Source organism: Panulirus ornatus, chromosome 37, assembly GCF_036320965.1.
Source record: "Panulirus ornatus isolate Po-2019 chromosome 37, ASM3632096v1, whole genome shotgun sequence".
Classification (NCBI taxonomy): Eukaryota; Metazoa; Arthropoda; class Malacostraca; order Decapoda; family Palinuridae; genus Panulirus; species Panulirus ornatus.
Window position 1 is genome coordinate 5952034 of NC_092260.1, and position 14646 is coordinate 5966679.

Below are 14646 nucleotides of genomic sequence, written 5' to 3' on the forward strand. Positions count from 1 at the left end.
CACCCCCTTTTTTAATAAATTCCACTGCAATACCATCCAAACCTGCTGCCTTGCCAGCTTTCATCTTCCGCAAAGCTTTAACTATCTCTTCTCTGTTTACCAAATCATTTCCCCTAACCCTCACACTTTGCACACCACCTCGACCAAAACACCCTATATCTGCCCTTCTATCATCAAACATATTCAACAAACATTCAAAATACTCACTCCATCTCCTTCTCACATCACCACTACTTGTTATCACCTCCCCATTACCCCCCTTCACTGAAGTTCCCATTTGTTCCTTTGTCTTACGCACTTTATTTACCTCCTTCCAAAACATCTTTTTTAATTATTATTATTATTTTGCTTTGTCGCTGCCTCCCGCGTTTGCGAGGTAGCGCAAGGAAACAGACGAAAGAAATGGCCCAACCCACCCCCATACACATGTATATACATACACATCCACACACGCAAATATACATCCCCGTACATCTCAAGGTACACATATATATACACACACAGACACATACATATATACACTTGCACACAATTCACACTGTCTGCCTTTATTTATTCCCATCGCCACCTCACCACACATGGAATAACATCCCCCTCCCCCCTCATGTGTGCGAGGTAGAGCCAGGAAAAGACAACAAAGGCCCCATTCGTTCACACTCAGTCTCTAGCTGTCATGCAATAATGCCTGAAACCACAGCCCCCTTTCCACATCCAGGCCCCACAGAACTTTACATATTTTTATTCTCCCTAATATTTAATGATACTCTCTCACCCCAACTCTCATTTGCCCTCTTTTTCACCTCTTGCACCTTTCTCTTGACCTCCTGCCTCTTTTTTTTTTACAATCTCCCAGTCATTTGCATTATTTCCCTGCAAAAATCGTTCAAATGCCTCTCTCTTCTCTTTCACTAATAATCTTACTTCTTCATCCCACCACTCACTACGCTTTCTAATCTGCCCACCTACCACACTTCTCAAGCCACAAGTGTCTTTTGCGGAAGCCATCGCTGATTCCCTAAAAATATCCCATTCCTCCCCCACTCCCCTTATGTCCTTTGTTCTCACCTTTTTCCATTCTGTACTCAATCTCTCTTGGTATTTCCTCACACAAGTCTCCTTCCCAAGGTCATTTACTCTCACCACTCTTTTCACCCCAACATTCTCTCTTCTTTTCTGAAAACCTCTATCCCTGAGGATAGGGGAGAAAGAATACTTCCCACGTATTCCCTGCGTGTCGTAGAGGGTAACTAAAAGGGGAGGGAGCGGGAGGGTGGAAATCCTCCCCTAACTTTTTTTTTTTTAATTTTTCAAAAGAGGAAACAGAGAAGGGGGCCAGGTTAGGATATTCCCTCAAAGGCCTAGTCCTTTGTTCTTAATGCTACCTTACTAATGCGGGAAATAGCAAATAGTATGAAAGAATATATATATATATATATATATATATATATATATATATATATTTATATATAATATATATATATATATATATATATATATATATATATATATATATATATATATATATATATATATATATACTCTTGTGAACAATGATAATAAAGGGAAATACCATTGTTATAGATGTTTTTGAATATTGATTTCAAAAAAACACATCTTGCCTATTGAAATATAATTTATTACACTAAACTAATTAAAAAAGTATACAGCAGTTTTGAGACAATAAACACTTGAAATAATTACCTTTTCAACAAACTTCTCTGCATCTCAAAAAAGTAAAAAAGAAAAAAAAGAAAGAGAGAGAGAGAGAGAGAGAGAGAGAGAGAGAGAGAGAGGGGGGGGGGTGAGAATGAATGGGAAAACATTTGTGCGGCATCTGTGCCACACAATAGATATTTGTCACAATACCCTTCATGAACCTTGGAGAATATTCAGTTAAGTTTCATTTTCAATTCGATATCGTTTAGGAAAAAACAGGTCTTACTGAAATGCACCAACTAAAGCTCAAATTGGTAATCATGTTGTTATCTGGCAGCTGGAAGTGGTCTTGTAAAAGCAATGAGCACATCAACTTAAATCCTGTGAAACATTCATGCTACTTACTCAGGAGAGGACAAGTCAGCAGTGAACCCTTGTGTTGTAACTTAAGGTTAGTTCTCAACCCAACCAACATCTTGCTTGATTAAGAAAGGTCAACAACTGAACCCTATAATATCATCCCTCAAGTTCGTGCTGTCATGACCTCGTTCCCTTCAGTTTGTTACCGGTCACAGCTCAATTTGGCAACAAGACACATTCATCAGAAAGCCAGGCATCAGATAAAGTAATTTTGGCTCTGCAGTCATGTGTGTGTGTTTTAAATTTGAAGCCACTGACTAATCTATTGATAATAACATGGCAAACTCCTATCCTTTCATCATCACTGGATTCACCAAGTATGCAATACTTCTTATCTTGTAATAGCCTCCAATGAAGGCAACTAATATCAATGCTTGTCAACAGATGATCTGAGGGTGGAACACAGATAAATGATCACAAGGGTCGGGCACCCACATATGTTCTTGGTTGGTTTGTCCCAAAATCACATCATATTATCCAGAAGTCAGCTGCTGTGAGGGGCTGCTGGACATGTCCTTTGGGATGGCAGCACTGGTGAGTGGGCACATTGGACCACTATTATTATTATCATTATTATTATTGTTGACTTGGTTGGTCACACGATGTATAGTGGCCAGCAGGAATTGTGTGGCTTGAAGCAGTAGATGTATGGCACATACAGCAGGAGGTGCAGAGGGCACCATATAATATGGTCACCTCTTCTGCTACACCACCACCACAATGTAACACTGCCCAAACATCCAACTGCATGACCTAGAACACAAAAAAATATTAATTACTGCATTCATCTGGATGGTGTCAAGGACACATACTTCATTTCTTTCATTTTGTGTAAATATTGGTAATGAGCCACTTGAAGCAAGCATAACTTTCCACACACACACAATCCTATATAATCAGGTCAGCCACTCATAATAACAATAATGAAGGATTCTTCAGTAATATCAAAATCCTATGAAGATATTACAATGTTTCCTCCATTACAACAGAGATAATTATGTTAAATCTAAATATATAAATAATAATCATCACAAACTTAAATGTCTCATGATGTAACCAACCCACTGTTTACATCTTGGAAAATCAAAGCATCATGTACACAGCTGAGCTGAACAAGTTACATATGGTGGCTCAACTGAAGAACACCCAAGATGAACAGTACTGAACACTACTGATGCTAAAACATTCTTCATGAACACAAAACTAATGTTACGAATTATGTTATACATCTAATGCTATGAATTACGTTATACAACTATTGTTATGAATTATCATGTTATACAACTATTGTTATGAATTAAGTTATATAACTAATGTTATGAATTATCATGTTATACAACTATTGTTATGAATTATCATTTAATACAACTATTGTTATGAATTATCATGTTATACAACCACTGTTATGAATTATCATATTATACAACTATTGTTATGAATTGTCATATTATACAACTGTTATGAATTATCATGTTATACAACTATTGTTATGAATTATCATGTTATACAACTATTGTTATGAATTAAGTTATATAACTATTGTTATGAATTATCATGTTATACAACTATTGTTATGAATTATCATGTTATACAACTATTGTTATGCATTGTCATATTATACAACTAATGTTATGAATTATGTCATACAACTATTATGAATAATCATGTTATACAACTATTGTTATGACAATTCATAACAATAGTTGTATAACATGATCATTCATAACAATAGTTGTATAACATGATAATTCGTAACGACAGTTGTATAACATGATAATTCATAACAATAGTTGTATAACATGATAATTCATAACAATAGTTGTATAACATGATAATTCATAACAAAAGTTATGAATGATTTGGTAAACAGAGAAGAGGTAGTAAAAGCTTTGCGGAAGATGAAAGCCGGTAAGGCAGTGGGTTTGGATGGTATTGCAGTGGAATTTATTAAAAAAGAGGGTGACTGTATTGTTGACTGGTTGGTAAAGTTATTTAATGTATGTATGACTCATGGTGAGGTGCCTGAAGATTGGCGGAATGCTTGCATAGTGCCACTGTACAAAGGCAAAGGGGACAATGGTGAGTGCTTAAATTACAGAGGTATAAGTTTGATGAGTATTCCTGGTAAATTATATAGGAGGGTATTGATTAAGAGGGTGAAGGCATGTACAGAGCATCAAATTGGAGAAGAGCAGTGTGGTTTCAGAAGTGGTAGAGGATGTGTGAATCAGGTGTTTGCTTTGAAGAATGTATGCGAGAAATACTTAGAAAAGCAAATGGATTTGTATGTAGCATTTATGGATCTGGAGAAGGCATATGATAGAGTTGATAGAAATGCTCTGTGAGGTATTAAGAACATATGGTGTGGGAGGCAAGTTGGTAGAAGCAGTGAAAAGTTTTTATAAAGGATGTAAGGCATGTGTACATGTAGGAAGAGAGGAAAGTGATTGGTTCTTAGTGAATGTTGGTTTGCGGCAGGGGTGTGCGATGTCTCCATGGTTGTTCAATTTGTTTATGGATGGGGTTGTTAGGGAGGTGAGTGTAAGAGTTTTGGAAAGAGGGGCAAGTATACAGTCTGTTGTGGATGAGAGAGCTTGGGAAGTGAGTCAGTTGTTGTTCGCTGATGATACAGTGCTAGTGGCTGATTCGTGTGAGAAACCGCAGAAGCTGGTGACTGAGTTTGGTAAAGTCTGTGAAAGAAGAAAGCTGGAGTAAATGTGAATAAGAGCAAGGTTATTAGGTACAGTAGGGTTGAGTGACAAGTCAATTGGGAGGTAAGTTGGAATGGAGAAAAACTGGAGGAAGAAGTGTTTTAGATATCTGGGAGTGGATTTGGCAATGGATGGAACCAATGAAGTGAAAGTGAATCATAAGGTGGGGCAGGGGGCGAAAATTCTAGGAGCGCTGAAGAATGTTTGAAAGTCGAGAACGTTATCTTGGAAAGCAAAAAGGGGTATGTTTGAAGGAATAGTGGTTCCAACAATGTTATATGGTTGCGAGGCATGGGCTATAGATAGAGTTGTGTGGAGGAGGGTGGATGTGCTGGAAATGAGATGTTTGAGGACAATATGAGGTGTGAGGTGGTTTGATCGAGTAAGTAATGAAAGGGTAAGAGAGATGTGTGGTAATAAAAAAAAAAGTGTGGTTGAGACAGCAGAAGAGGGTGTTTTGAAATGGTTTGGTCACATGGAGAGAATGAGTGAGGAAAGATTGACCAAGAGGATATATGTGTCAGAGGTGGAGGGAACGAGGAGAAGTGGGAGGCCAAATTGGAGGCGGAAAGATGGAGTGAAAAAGACTTTGAGTGACTGGGGCCTGAACATGCAGGAGGGTGAAAGGCGTGCAAGAAATAGAGTGAATTGGAACGATGTGGTATACCGGGGACAACGTGCTGTCAATGGATTGAACCAGGGCATGTGAAACGTCTGGGGTAAACCATGGAAAGTTTTGTGGGGCCTGGATGTGGAAAGGGAGCTGTGGTTTCAGTGCATTATACATGACAACTAGAGACTGAATGTGAACAAATGTGACCTTTGTTGTCTTTCCTAGCACACATGCAGAGGAAGGGGGGGTTGTTATTCATGTGTGGCAGGGTGGTGATGGGAATGAATAAGGGCAGACAGTATGAATTATGTACATGTGTATATATGTATATGTCTGCATGTGTATCTATATATGTATACATTGAGATGTGTAGGTATGTATATGTGCGTATGTGGACGTATATGTGTATACATGTGTATGTGGGTGGGTTGGGCCATACTTTCGTCTGTTTCCTTGCACTACCTCGCTAACGCAGGAGACAGCGACAAAGTATAATAACTAATAAATAAATAATAAACATGAATCATGTTATACAACTAATGTTATGAATTATGTTATACAACTATTATTATGAATTATCCCTGGGGATAGGGGAGAAAGAATACTTCCCACGTATTCCCTGCATGTCATAGAAGGTGACTAAAAGGGGAGGGAGCAGGGGGTTGGAAATCCTCCTCTCTCACATTCTTTCAATTTTCCAAAAGAAGGAACAGACAAGGGGGCCACGTGAGGATATTCCCTCAAAGGCCAAGTCCTCTGTTCTTAACGCTACCTCACTAATGCGGGAAATGGCGAATAGTATGAAAGAAAAAGGTTATGAATTATCATGTTATACAACTATAGTTATGAATTATCACGTTATACAAACTAATGTTATGAATTATCATATCATTACAACTAGTTATGAACTATCATGTTATAGAACTGTTATGAATTATCGTTATACAGCTATTGTTATGAATCATTGTTATACAACTATTGTTATGAAATATGTCATACAACCATTATGAATTATTATGTTTTACAACTATTGTTATGAATTATCATGTTATACAACTATTGTTATGAATTATCATGTTATACAACTATTATGAATTATCATGTTATACACCTATTATGAATTATCATGTTATACAAACTATTGTCATGAATTATGTTATACATCTTTTGTTATGAATTATCATTTTATACACCCATTGCTATGAACTGTTATACAACTAGTAATGAATTATCCTGTTATACAACTATTGCTATGAATTGTTATACAACTAGTAATGAATTATCATGTTATACAACTATTGTTATGAATTATCATGTTATACAACTATTGTTATGAATTATCATGTTATACAATTATGAATTATTCTGTTATACAACTGTTATGAATTATTATGTTACACAACTATTGTTATGAATTATCGTTAAACTATCTATTGTTATGAATTATCATGTTACACAAATATTATGAATTATCATGTTATACAAACTTATGAATTATGTTATATGACTATTGTTATGAATTATCATGTTATACGACTATTGTTATGAATTATCATGTTATAAAACTATCGTTATGAATCATGTTATACAAACTATTATGAATTATGTTATATAACTATTGTTATGAATTATTATGTTATACGACTATTGTTATGAATTATCATGTTATACAACTATTGTTATGAATTATCATTTTATGCAACTACTGTTATGAATTATGTCATACAAATATTATATGTTATACAACAATTGTTATGAAATGTTATGAATTATCATTTTCTACAAGGCAGCGGGTTTGGATGGTATTGCAGTGGTATTTTTTAAAAAAGGGGGGTTACTGTATTGTTGACTAGTTGGTAAGGTTATTTAATGTATGTATGACTCATGGTGAGGTGCCTGAGGATTGGCGGAATGCTTGCATAGTGCCATTGTACAAAGGCAAAGGGGACAAAGGTGAGTGCTCAAATTACAGAGGTATAAGTTTGATGAGTATTCCTGGTAAATTATATGGGAGGGTATTGATTGAGAGGGTAAAGGCATGTACAGAGCATCAGATTGGGGAAGAGCAGTGTGGCTTCAGAAGTGGTAGAGGATGTGTGGATCAGGTGTTTGCTTTGAAGAATGTATGTGAGATATACTTAGAAAAGCAAATGGATTTGTATGTGGCATTTATGGATCTGGAGAAGGCATATGATAGAGTTGATAGAGATGCTCTGTGGAAGGTATTAAGAATATATGGTGTGGGAGGCAAGTTGTTAGAAGCAGTGAAAAGTTTTTATCGAGGATGTAAGGCATATGTACGTGTAGGGAGAAAGGAAAGTGATTGGTTCTAAGTGAATGTTAGTTTGTGGCAGGGGTGTGTGATGTCTCCATGGTTGTTTAATTTGTTTATGAATGGGGTTGTTAGGGAGGTGAATGCAGGAGTTTTGGAAAGAGGGGCAAGTGTGCAGTCTGTTGTGGATGAAAGAGATTGGGAAGTGAGTCAGTTGTTGTTCGCTGATGATACAGCGCTGGTGGCTGATTCGGGGGAGAAACTGCAGAAGCTGGTGACTGAGTTTGGTAAAGTGTGTGAAAGAAGAAAGCCGAGAGTAAATGTGAATAAGAGCAAGGTTATTAGGTAGAATAGGGTTGAGGGACAAGTCAATTGGGAGGTAAGTTTGAATGGAGAAAAACTGGTGGAAGTGAAGTGTTTTAGATATCTGGGAGTGGATTTGGCAATGGATGGAACCATGGAAACGGAAGTGAATCATAGGTGGGGGAGGGGGGCAAAAGTTCTGGTAGCGTTGAAAAATGTGTGGAAGTCGAGAACGTTACCTTGGAAAGCAAAAATGAGTATGTTTGAAGGAATAGTATTTCCAACAAAGTTATATGGTTGCGAGGCATGGGCTATAGATAGAGTTGTGCGGAGGAGGGTGGATGTGCTGGAAATGAGATGTCTGAGGATAATATGTGGTGTGAGGTGGTTTGATCGAGTAAGTAATGAAAGGGTAAGAGAGACGTGTGGTAATAAAAAGAGTGTGGTTGAGAGAGCAGAAGAGGGTGTTTTGAAATGGTCTGGTCACATGGAGAGAATGAGTGAGGAAAGATCGACAAAGAGGATATATGTGTCAGAGGTGGAGGGAAGAAGGAGAAGTGGGAGACCAAATTGGAGGTGGAAAGATGGAGTGAAAAGGATTTTGAGTGATCGGGGCCTGAACATGCAGGAGGGTGAAAGGTGTGCAAGGAATAGAGTGAACTGAAACGATGTGGTATACCGGGGTCGATGTGCTGTCAATGGATTGAAGTAGGGCATGTGAAGCATCTGGGGTAAACCATGGAAAGTTTTGTGGGGCCTGGATGTGGAAAGGGAGCTGTGGTTTCGGTGCATTATACATGACAGCTAGAGATTGAGTTTGAACGAATGTGGCCTTTGTCATCTCTTCTTAGCGCTACCTTGCGCACATGCGGAGGGAGGGGGTTTTCATTTTCATGTGTGGTGGGATGGGAATGAATAAGGGCAGACAGTATGAATTATGTACATGTGTATATATGTATATGTTTGTGTGTGTATATATACATGTATACGTTGAGATGTATAGGTATGTATATGTGCGTGTGTGGACATGTATGTATATACATGTGTATGTGGGTGGGTTGGGCCATTCTTTCGTCAGTTTCTTTGCGCTACCTTGCTAATGCGGGAGACAGCGACAAAGTATAATAGATCATATATAAAATAAAAAACAACTAATATTGTTATGAATTATCATGTCATAAAAACTTATGAATTACCATGTTATACAACTAGTTATGAATTATCATTTACACAATTAATGTTATGAATGATTATGTTATACAACTATTGTTATGAATTATGTTATCCAATTACTATGAATTATCATGTTATACAAACTAAATCATCATGTTATACAACTGTTATGAAATATCGTTATACAACTATTGGTCTGAATTATCATGTTATACAACTATTGTTGTGAAGTATGTTATACAACCATTATGAATTATCATGTTACACAACTAGTTACGAATTATCATGTTATACAACTATTATGAATTATCATGTTATACAAACTATTGTTTTGAATCATGTTATACAACTAATGTTATGAATTATCATGTCATACAACTATTATGAATTATCATGTTATACAACTCTTATGAATTACTGTTATACAAGTATTATGAATTATCATATCATACAACTTATGAATTATCATGTTATACAACTCATTATGAATTATCATGTTATACAACTATTGTCATGAATTATCATGTTATACAACTATTGTTATGAATTATCATGCTATACAACTATTGTTATGAACTATCATGTTATACAACTACTGTTATGAATTATCATGCTATACAACTATTGTTATGAATTATCATGTTATACAACTATTGTTATGAATTATCATGCTATACAACTATTGTTATAAATTATCATGCTATTCAACTATTGTTATCAAATACCATGTTATATAGCTATTGTTGTGGGAGGTAAGTTGTTAGAAGCAGTGAAAAGTTTTTATCAAGGCTGTAAGGCATGTGTACGTGTAGGAAGAGAGGAAAGTGATTGGTTCCCAGTGAATGTCAGTCTACGGCAGGGATGCATGATGTCTCCATGGTTGTTTAATTTGTTTATGGATGGGGTTGTTAGGGAGGTGAATGCAAGAGTTCTGAAGAGAGGGGCAAGTATAGAGTCTGTTGTGGATGAGAGAGATTGGGAAGTGAGTCAGTTGTTGTTCGCTGATGATACAGCGCTGGTGGCTGATTCGGGCGAGAAACTGCAGAAGCTGGTGACTGAGTTTGGTAAAGTGTGTGAAAGAAGAAAGCTGAGAGTAAATGTGAATAAGAGCAAGGTTATTAGGTACAGTAGGGTTGAGGGTCAAGTCAATTGGGAGGTAAGTTTGAATGTTTGAATGGAGAAAAACTGGAGGAAGTGAAGTGTTTTAGATATCTGGGAGTGGATTTGGCAGCGGATGGAACTATGGAACTGGAACTGAATCACAGGTGGGGGATGGGGTGAAAGTTCTGGGAGCGTTGAAAAATGTGTGGAAGGAGAGAACATATTCTCAGAGAGCAAAAATGGGTATGTTTGAAGGAATAGTGGTTCCAACAATGTTATATGGTTGCGAGGTGTGGGCTATAGATAGAGTAGTGCGGAGGAGGGTGGATGTGTTCGAAATGAGATGTTTGAGGACAATATGTGGTGTGAGGTAGTTTGATGAGTAAGTAACGTAAGGGTAAGAGAGATGTGTGGTAATAAAAAGAGCGTGGTTGAAAAAGCAGAAGAGAGTGTACTGAAATGGTTTGATCACATGGAGAGAATGAGTGAGGAAATATTGACAAAGAGGATATATGTGTCAGAAGTGGAGGGAATGAGAAGTGGGAAACCAAATCGGAGGTGAAAAGATGGAGTGAAAAAGATTTTGAGCGAGTGGGGCCTGAACATGCATGAGGGTGAAAGGCTTACAAGGAATACAGTGAATTGGAATGATATGGTATACCAGGGTCGACGTACTGTCAATGGATTGAACCAGGGCATGTGAAGCGTCTGGGGTAAACCATAAAAAGTTTTGTGGGGCCTGGATGTGGAAAGGGAGCTGTGGTTTCGGTGCATTATACATGGCAGCTAGAGGCTGAGTGTGAAGGAATGTGACCTTTGTTGTCTTTTCCTAGTGGTATCTCTCAGAGGAGGGGTGGATATTCATGTGTTGCGGGGTGGTGATTTGAATGGATGATGGCAACAAGTATGAATATGTACATGGATATGTATATGTCTGTGTATATATGTATGTATACATTAAAATGTATAGGTATGTATATTTGCATGTGTGGATGTGTATGTATATACATGTATATGTGAGTGGGTTGGGCCATTCATTTGTCTGTTTCCTTGCGCTACCTCACTAACGCAGGAGACAGCGACAAAGTATAACATTGCAACTATTATGAATTACCATGTTATACAATTAAAGTTATGAATTATCATGTTATACAACTATTGTTATGAATTATCATGTAATATGACTATTGTTATGAATTATCACGTTATACAACTATTGTTATGAATTATCATGTTATATAACTACTGTTATGAATTATCATGTACAGTATATTATTGTTATGAATTATCATGTTTGTCATTTGGGTTGTTTATGTTAAGACCAAAGTTGTATAGTAGATTATCACAAGAACGACAACTAATGATGATTAACAAACATGTTAACTAGAGACAACATACTATCTATTAACATCACACACAAACACATGAGCTACTCAAACATCAGTCGCAAACCAACCACATACCATACTCACTACTCAAACATCAGCCACAAACCAATCACAGACCATACTCACTACTCAAACATCACTTCACTCTTGCTCAAAACTTCACTTCTTCATGTATGTTGATATTTACAATTGTGTAGGTGAGTGTCGTGGAATGAGACAAGTGTACATAATCATATCTGCTCCTCCATATTTGGTGATAACCTCCATCAAACTGACCATCTTCCTTGTGTTCTTGCCACATCTATGAATATGTCATGGTTTTCTCTCACTCGTCATCATCTGTGGTATAATGCAGCATGATAAACCATGCTTACTGAATATTAACAGAACCAAAATTGACATGTATGCTACCATGTACACACTGCTGAGATCATCTCACATTAACTATCATACTAACACACCACTGCTGCACATACGACAAGGTGTAAATTGTATATTTACATATATTTCTTAATTCATGTTTCTTCCAGTTGCATGTAAGGATGGTCTTAAGTCACATAGGTCTTACGACAGGGGCCATTTAAGGTGAAAAAGAGGGCAAATGAGAGTTGGGGCAAGAGAATATCATTAAATTATAGGGAGGATAAAAAGATGTTTTGGAAGGAAGTAAATAAAGTACATAAGACTAGAGAATAAATGGGAATATCGGTGAAGGGGGCTAATGGGAAGGTGACAGCAAATAGTGATGAAGTGAGGAGGAGATGGAGTGAGTATATGAAGGTTTGTTGAATGTGGTTGATGTCAGAGTGGCAGATAAAAGGTGTTTTGGTCGAGGAGGTGTGCGAAGTGAGAGGGTTTGGGAGAATGATTTGGTAAACAGATAAGAGGTAGTAAAAGCTTTGCAGAAGATGAAAGCCGGCAAGACGGCGGGTGTGGATGGTATTGCAGTGGAATTTAATAAAAAGGGGGTGACTGTGTTGTTGACTGGTTGGTAAGGATATTCAATGTATGTATGGATCATGGTCAAGTGCCTCAGGACTGACGAAAGAGAAAGAATACTTCCTACGTATTCCCTGCATGTCATAGAAGGCTACAAAAAGGGGAGGGACCGGAGGGCTGGAAATCCTCTCCTCCCATTTTTAATTTTCCAAAAGAAGGAACAGAGAAGTGGACCAAGTGAGGATATTCCCTCTTAGGCTCAGTCCTCTCTTATTAATGCTACCTCACTAATACAAGAAATGACGAATCATGAATAATTATATCATATTTTCTTATTATTATACTTTGTCACTGTTTCCCGCGTTAGCGAGGTAGTGCAAGGAAACAGACAAAAGAAAGGCTCAACCCATCCACATACACATGCATATACATACATGTCCACACACGCACATATACGTACCCATACATTTCAACGTATACATATATATACATACACAGACATATACATATATACACATGTACATATTCATACTTGCTGCCTTCATTCATTCCCATCGCCACCCTGCCACACATGAAATGACAACCCCCCACACGCATGCGAGGTAGCGCTAGGAATAGACAACAAAGGCCACATTCGTTCACACTCAGTCTCTAGCTGTCATGTACAATGCACCGAAACCACAGATCCCTTTCCACAACCAGGCCCCACAAAACTTTCCATGGTTTACCCCAGACGCTTCACATGCCCTGGTTCAATCCATTGACAGCATGTCGACCCCATTATACCACATTGTTCCAATTCACAATATTCGTTGCACGCCTTTCACCCTCCTGTATGTTCAGGCCCCGATCGCTCACTGTTGGAACCACTATTCCTTCAAACACCCATTTTTGATCTCAGATATAACGTTCTCGCCTTCCACACATTCTTCATCGCTCCCAGAACCTTCGCCCCCTCCCACACCCTGTGACTCACTTCCACGGTTCCATCTGCTGCTATATCCACTCCCAGATATCTAAAACACTTCACTTCCTCCAGTTTTTCTCCATTCAAACTTACCTCCCAATTGGCTTGTCCCTCCACCCTACTGAACCTAATAACCTTGCTCTTATTCACATTTAATCTCAGCTTTCTTCTTTTCACACACTTTACCAAACTCAGTCACCAACTTCTGCAGTTTCTCACATGAATCAACCACCAGCACTGTATCATCAGCAAACAACTGACTCACTTCCCAAGCCCTCTCATCCACAACAGACTGCATACTTGCCCCGTTCTTCAAAACTCTTGCATTCACCTCCCTAACAACCCCATCCATAAACAAATTAAACAACCACGGAGACATCCCTGCACCCCTGGCGCAAACCAACATTTACTGGGAATCAATCACTTTCCTCTCTTCCTACTCGTACAAATGCCTTACATCCTTGATAAAAACTTTTCACTGCTTCTAGCAACTTACCTCCCACATCATATACTCTCAATACCTTCCACAGAACGTCTCTATTAACTGTCATATGCCTTCTCCAGATACATAAATGCTACATACAAATCCATTTGTTTTTCTAAGTATTTCTCACATAAATTCTTCAAAGCAAACACCTGATCGACACATCCTCTACCACTTCTGAAACCACACTGCTCTTCCCCCATCTGATGCTCTGTACATGCCTTCACCCTCTCAATCAATACCATCCCATATAATTTCCCAGGAATACTCAACAAACTTACACCTATGAAATTAGAACATTTCAACACTCACCTTTATCCCCTTTGCCTTTGTACAATGGCACTATGCATGCATTCTGCTAATCATCAGGCACTTCACCACGATCCATACATACATTGAATATCCTCACCAACCAGTCAACAACACAGTCATCCCCTTTTCTAATAAATTCCACTGCAATACCATTCAAACCCGTTGCCTTGCCAGCTTTAATCTTCAGCAAAGCTTTCACTATTTCTTCTCCATTTACCAAACCATTCTCTCTGATCCTCTCACTTCGCACAGCACCTCGACCAAAACGCCCTATATCTAACACTCTATCAAACACATTCAACAAACC

The 14646-nt window shown here is 37.9% G+C and overlaps 1 protein-coding gene across 3 annotated transcripts in view; it reads right to left on the reverse strand.

Moving 5' to 3' along the window:
• Positions 1 to 1615: 1615 nt before the first annotated feature.
• Positions 1616 to 14646, reverse strand: part of tws (protein phosphatase 2 regulatory subunit tws) — a 284859-nt gene continuing 271828 nt past the window's right edge. For all 3 annotated transcript variants that reach the window (XR_011715348.1, XM_071683743.1, XM_071683741.1), the window contains one exon: positions 1616 to 2829. The gene's annotated coding sequence lies outside the window, so the exon portion shown is untranslated. The remainder of the gene's footprint in view (positions 2830 to 14646) is intronic.